Source organism: Bos grunniens, chromosome 18, assembly GCF_055505025.1.
Source record: "Bos grunniens cultivar Pamir isolate PY7600 chromosome 18, Bosgru_T2T1.0, whole genome shotgun sequence".
NCBI lineage: Eukaryota > Metazoa > Chordata > Mammalia > Artiodactyla > Bovidae > Bos > Bos grunniens.
In genome coordinates, this window is record NC_141182.1 from 26,507,935 (window position 1) to 26,513,934 (window position 6,000).

The window sequence follows — 6,000 nt, forward strand, 5'->3', positions numbered from 1 at the left end:
TGCTTTGACCAATATTTTTTAAATGACTTACAAGTTAGTTTTGCTCTCTTACCAAAAAAAAAAAAAAAATACCAAGTTTATGACTGGTACTGCTGCTGCTGCTGCTAAGTTGCTTCAGTCGTGTCCGACCCTGTGTGACCCCAGAGACGGCAGCCCAGCAGGCTCCCCCATCCCTGGGATTCTCCGGGGAAGAACACTGGAGTGGGTTGCCATTTCCTTCTACAATACATGAAAGTGAAAAGTGAAAGTGAAGCCGCTCAGTTGTGTCAGACTCTTAGCGACCCCATGGACTGCAGCCCACCAGGCTCCTCCGTCCATGGGATTCTCCAGGCAAGAGTGGGGTGCCATTGCCTTCTCTAAATTTTGTTAGTTCAAGAATCATAAACATCTTACCAAAAATAAGTATCTTGAAACATCTGGGCATCCAATTTACTGTAGACAAATTCTCTTCCATAGTATTGAGTAACAAAGATTTGTTACATGGTAGAATGAAATAAAGATTCAAGTTCATAAATTCATAAACTTAAGTTGGTTAAAAAGAAACTTCTCATAACTAGATCAGGATCTAACCAAAAACATACTTGGAAAAAGCAACACTCAAGGATAATTTGCTATTAGTCTTTAAGCATGTTGTCAAGAAATAAGCATTTCCTCTTCTGTCCTCCGAGTTTTTTTTTTTTTTAATGACTTAACCCAAAGTTAGGAGATTACAGTACTTAGCAGACAAGATCCATATTAAAGAGACCAGTACTTAAAACCCCAGCAGAAATCTAAGAGACTATATTTCTCTCTGGCTAAGCCAGAGATCCATTTGAGTTAGGAACCAAAAGCATTTCATTTCTGTTCCACAATAATGCCAGAAAAGGGTGCCTTAAAACTGCTAAAATTACAATCTTAGGCAAGAAAGGATAAGACGTTGTTATTGATGGTCAAATTTCTGCCTTGTTTCCACGGAAGGAATTGGGACCCTTCACTTGTTGAAAAGGGACCAACTCTCCAAACAAGTTTTATTAGCATGCTACCATTTCAAAGCACAACTAGATGCCTACGTTATGCATCATTGGCTCATTTTCTTCTTAGACAAGGTAACAATTTGGAATGTCCTAAAACAGGATAATTTAAACTGTTACCATATATCTTATTGAGAGCTAAAATACTACACTGCCAAATCTCTGGAAGGATAGACATGACAACCTGAGGATATTAAACCCAAATACTTCTACACAAACAAGTTTGTTCTTAATCTGTTTGACCTACTTCCTGATTTTGTATTTGTCCAATCATTTTTCCATCCGTGTATCCCTACTATCAAACGGACTGTTGCGAGGCAAACACTCAGAATTTTCTCCGCCAAAAGTAATCAACTATACTCACTCAATTATTAACTGTTAAACTCCCCAAGGCAATTGAGTTACAGAGAAATAAAAAGGGAGACTAAGAGTTAATACTTTCAGGAAATAAATACTTTTAAGAGTCCTAAAATATGTGATGTCTGAGTGGCTTCAAAGGGAAAAGCTTTCTGCTCAAAGTTTATTTTAAACACATCTCCAAACCCACAGACATCAAGCATTAAAGTTTAATCCTAGGAAGGGTACTCATCTGTGGGAACCCAGTTGGGTGAAATCTGCAGAGGGGGTGGGACTGAAAAAGAACATTTGTGCTTTTGGCCTTATGTAACCCCCCTGGAGACCCATAGTATCTCTCACTGAGGCCTCCCAAATGCTCAGCTCACTAGGAGGGCACTTCTCCTGGGCGAGTAGCACCGCTACTACAGAACAGACACTGAGCCAGGTGGGTGGGGGCCGACTTTGGAGACTGACTGAGCGCCTGGGCGCGCGAGTGGAACAAAACCTGTGGCAAGAAGTAATGAGGAAGTGCTCGCTCCCGCCCGCCCCTCCCACCGGCGGACACCCGAAACACTCGGGGTTTGACAACGTGCTGGGGGGCGGGGGAAGGGGACAGGCAGCTCCAGGTCCACCGAGAGGAACCCGGAGTCGGCAACTACTCCGAACACAGGCACCTCGCCCCCCAACCCACTCCCCCCCCCCGCCGCCCTGGAGCTAGGCCTCCGAGGCCGAAGCCCGCAGCACCCATCCGGCAGTTGAGGAGCTCGTGGAGTCTGCAAAGGGTGCAGTCCGCGCGAAGCGAGGCCCCAGCCGCCCCAAGTGCGGCCAACGCCGCCCTCAGAGCCGCCAGGCCCGGGCAAGGGGGGGCCAATCCCGGGTCTCATTCCGCGCCCTGCCCTCGGTTTCGTAGAGCTTTCACCAAGCCCTCTTCTCTTCAGGGGCCGAAGACTCCGCGGGCCGAGGGGAAAGAGTCCGCCCTCTCTCGCCTCGCCACTTCTCCGTCCCGACTGCCCCTCACACCTCGGAGCCCCGGGAAACGCTCCCAGTGGCCCCGGGACCATCCCCGTTCCTTCCCGCACCGGCACCCGCGTTCCGTAGCTGACACCGCCCGCCGGCCTCGGCACCCGACCCCAGCCCACCACACCTCAAGCGGCTCCGGCGGCGCTGGACACAGGAAACTCCTGGGTCCCCGACTCCGGCTTTCCTAGACCCCCTCTTCGGTTAACTCCGCTTGTTTCTCTACAAAATGGCGCCGGAGGTCGCGCGCTCACGTCGCGGCCTTTCCCCTCCCCATTCTCATTTCATCATTTGCTGCCCGCCCGAGGAGGGATGGACCCAGCACCAGCCAATGATCGCACCCCGCCTGTGGCTCCCGCCCAATCACCGACAGGTGCCCGCGGATTTAAACCAATCACACACTATCACTTGCAGAAGTCAAGGAAGAAACCAGGCTCCTGCTAGCAACTACCAATCCAGACTCCTACTTCGCGGGCTTTGGCCAATTGCCGTTCACCAGTCCCCAGGGACCGGAGTCGGCGCTCTCGCGCCTGCGCTCGAGGCGAGGGCCAATGGGGAGAAGCAGATAACTTCGATTTGGGGCTTCACGGACTTCCCACCTGCCCTCGAGGTCCTCGATCAATTGGGGTCTGGTAAAGCCTCTGAGAATAAATAAAGGAGGGGGCCCTTAAGCCCTCTCCACCTTGTGAGGTAACTACTCTGAGTTAGAGTGAAAAACAGCCTTCCAGTACTCTCCTTCCTCTTTCGAAGTGTCAAGCGTCCGGTAGACCACGGGGATTCCCAATCTTAAACATTCCCGTCCTCCCCCGCGTCTCTTTGGCGGGGAACGCCGGTTACGAGAAAGCTACAAGCAAGCCAGGCTCTAACTAGAGCTCTGGCGCTTTGCATCCTGGGATGTGTAGTCCTCCCCCTCAGCCCATTCCTGTCGCAAAAGTAGTGCGAGTTCCTTCCTCATTTACGGCGCCCCAGGAAGAGCAATGCATTCTGGAGAACGTAGTCCCGTTTGGTACTCTCATGCTCCCGTCAGGAGAACTTTCCCGTCTAGTTCTGCCTCTGGAAGAAGGCACTCCTTACGAAGAAATAGGAAACTCTTGGGTTCTTTGTTTGGCTTAGTCCCTGTTAGTGGTAGCAGAAGGAATACTTATGCCCTTTGCTGTCAGGAGAAAAAAATATAGAAACATCTTTTTTTTAACATTTTGTGGTTAAAAAAAAAAGATTTTGTGGTCACCTGTATCCAGCTCAGGGGTGGGAGAAGTAAGAAGAAAGTGTTGACTGGTGGCTTTTTTACTTTTTGAAAACACGTATCGTTGTCATCCACGTCTTGGGGCTACGCGGAGTTGTCTCCTAGCCATCTCTCCTACTATCTTTTGTGTCTAAAAATAGTTAAAAAAAAAAAAAAAAAAAAGTTGTGGTAAGGCCTGTGGCCTTCTGAGATGTCCCACACTCTGTGGAGTATGTTTCTAAGTCCATATCTTACCTTAAAAAAAAAAGTGGTAAAAACGCTTAACAAAATTTACGTTTTTATGTGTATTGCATGTTGTTGTTCAGTATTGCATAGTAGTGTTAAAATTTTATGCATATTGCTGTGCAGTGGATCTCTAGAAGTTTTTCATCTTGCAAAACTGAAGCTGTGTACCGGTCAAACAACTCCTCATCTCCTCCCTCCAGTCCTTGACAGCCACCCTTCTGTTTTCTAAGAGTTTGACTACTTTAGATACCTCTTTTAGGTGGACTCATGCAGAATTTGTCTTTTTGTGACTGACTGATTTCTCTAACCTCCTAAAAACACTTTTTGACACCTGCCTTGGTTGGACGCCAACTCTTGCAGCAAACTTTTACTGAGTATCTGGTGGTTTCAAATACCTGTAGGATACCCAAGGACCCCATGTACAATAAGCACAAGGGTTGCTTCAGTCTTGTTCATAGCTGTATTCCAGCACCTAGCACAGTGCCTGGCACTTGATAGACACGTGAGCAAATAAATGTTGAAAAATCATGCAATGGAGAATTGGATTTAAAACATTATAATGTTAGTGATAGAAGACTCCTTAAACAGACCAGTGAGCGAGTGAAGTCGCTCAGTCGTGTCCGACTCTGCAACCCCATGGACTGCAGCCCACCAGGTTCCTCCATCCATGGAATTTTCTAGGCAAGAGTACTGGAGTGGGTTGCCATTTCCTTCTCCAGGGGATCTTCCCAACCCAGGGATCAAACCCGGGTCTCCTGCATTGTGGGCAGACGCTTTACTGTCTGAGCCACCAGGGAATCAAGGATTAGAATATAAGTCCTTCCTATACCTTGTTGCTGTATAAAATTGCTGGAACCTCAATGGATAGCAGAATTTTAGGCAGAGTTATCAAAACTGAAAATGCATAGACCCATTGATCCAGTATCTAATAATTTATTCCACAGGTGAATATTGAAAATTTGTACAGAGATGGATGTTTAAAGATATTAATTGATGGGGTTAATGAGGTCCTAAAAGGTTAGACACAATAGAAAAGAAGACAAATAAGAGTATGGAATACCACAAAGCTTTTTAAAACTATAAGTCTGTAGGTACTAATATGGAATGATTCAAAGATTTATTGTTAATCGTTAGGTGCAGAATAAGAAAAACAAAACCAAAAATGGATAGCATAATCAGTGTGTTACCATTTGTGTAGGAGAAGTGAACTATATTTGTATTTACCTATAAATAAATGTATAAAAAGATTTGAAAATATATGCCATTTCCCCCAGCCGACATCAGTGGTTATCCCTGGGTAGGGAGTGGAATGAGGAAGAGTAAAGGGAGCTTTTGCTTTTTGTTTTGTTTTCAGTCAGTCAGTTCCGTGGCTCAGTCCTGTCTGACTCTTTGCAACCCTATGGACTATAGCATGCCAGGCTTTCCTGTTCCTCACCAACTCCCAGAGCCTACTCAAACTCATGTCCATCGCGTCGGTGATGCCATCCAACCATCTCATCCTCTGTCGTCCCCTTCTTCACCCACCTTCAATTTTTCCCAGCATCGGGGTCTCTCCCAATGAGTCAGTTCTCTGCATCAGATGGCCAAAGTATTGGAGTTTCGCTTGAAAATCAGTCTTTGCAATGAATATTCAGGACTGATGTTCTTTAGGATTGACTGGTTGGATCTCCTTACAGTCCAAGGGACTCTCAAGAGTCTTTTCCAACACCACAGTTCAAAAGCATCAATTCTTCGGCACTCAGCTTTCTTTATAGTCCAACTCTCATATCCATACACGACTACTGGAAAAACCATAGCTTTGACAAGATTGACTTTTGTTTTGTTTTATTACCATACTATTCGAACTTTTGAAAAGAGGATGTATTCATGTTTCATTTGTATAATTTAAAATATTTTTTTTTAAAAGATACCTGTAGAGGTCAGCTATCTAAGATCAATACTGTAATTCTACAACTAGAATTGTAGTTGGTCTTAGACATAAATCTCCTAAAGTAAAGTAAGTTGAATGAAATAAAGCTAAGTTACCTTTCCCCACTTCAGCTTATCTTTACCCTAAGGCTGCTCTGGGAGACCCTTCTGTCCACTCCCAACCCCTCCCTCCCGCCCCCAAACTCACAGCCCCAGCTACACCAACACTACTCCTAGGAGTTGACTTGCTTTGGGGACTTA

General features: G+C 46.0%; 1 protein-coding gene across 10 annotated transcripts in view; it reads right to left on the minus strand.

Moving 5' to 3' along the window:
• CNOT1 (CCR4-NOT transcription complex subunit 1) overlaps positions 1-2,589 on the minus strand; it is an 82,832-nt gene extending 80,243 nt beyond the window's left edge. For all 10 annotated transcript variants that reach the window (XR_015145538.1, XR_015145537.1, XM_086350938.1 and 7 more), the window contains exon 1: positions 2,491-2,589. The gene's annotated coding sequence lies outside the window, so the exon portion shown is untranslated. The remainder of the gene's footprint in view (positions 1-2,490) is intronic.
• Between the last annotated feature and the right edge of the window lie 3,411 nt (positions 2,590-6,000).